This window comes from Palaemon carinicauda, chromosome 5, assembly GCF_036898095.1.
Source record: "Palaemon carinicauda isolate YSFRI2023 chromosome 5, ASM3689809v2, whole genome shotgun sequence".
NCBI classification, from domain to species: domain Eukaryota; kingdom Metazoa; phylum Arthropoda; class Malacostraca; order Decapoda; family Palaemonidae; genus Palaemon; species Palaemon carinicauda.
Window position 1 is genome coordinate 144,439,022 of NC_090729.1, and position 1,195 is coordinate 144,440,216.

The window sequence follows — 1,195 nt, forward strand, 5'->3', positions numbered from 1 at the left end:
AAATCATACATTAGTTCAGTTTAAAAAATAATCAGCACATTTGAAATTTTTTGTAGTTTGTTTGGATATAAAAATCATGAATTGAACGTTTTGTTTTATTATTCGGTCCTAAAATACATTGTTGACATCGAGTCTCTCTTTCTCTCTCTCTCTCTCTGTATATATATATATATATATATATATATATATATATATATATATATATATATATATATATATACAGTACATATATAAATATATATATATATATATATATATATATATATATATATATATATATATATATATATATGTATATGTACTGTATATATATATATATATATATATATATATATATATATATATATATATATATATATATATACATATATATATATATATATATATATATATATATATATATATATATATATATGTATATATGTATATATATATATATATATATATATATATATATATATATATATATACAGTACATATATAAATATATATATATATATATATATATATATATATATATATATATATATATATATATATATATATATATACAGTACGTATATATATATATATATATATATATATATATATATATATATCTATATATATATATATATATATATATATATATATATATACATATATATATATATATATATATATATATATATATATATATATATATATATATATATATATATATATATATATATATATATATATATATATATATATATCATTAGCAGAAAAAGCAGCAAAATAAAGGCCTTAAGCATGTCCTTCCATTTGTGTTTATTTTTGGTCTTTCTGTGCATGTTCATACCAGCAAACTTTCTTCATTTGGCAATCCGTCGTCTTTTCTTCCTTCCCATGCTTCTTTCACAATCTCTAGGGATTAATTCTGTTATTCTTAATGTCCATCTTTTATCTGTGATTCTCATTATATGATGTGCCCTTGTCCATTTCCTTTTCTTACTTTGTTGTTAGAATATCTTCTACTTTAGTTTGCTTTCGTATCCATGTTGTTCTTTTTCTCTCTCTTAGTGTTATTTCTATCATGATTCTTTTCATAGCTCTTAGAGTTATAACTAGCTTATGTTCTACGGCTTTAGAAAGGCTCAAAGTTTCTAATGCTTAAGCTATTACTGTTAAGACAATTTTATTAGATACCTTTCCTTTTAAAGAAAGTGGCCTT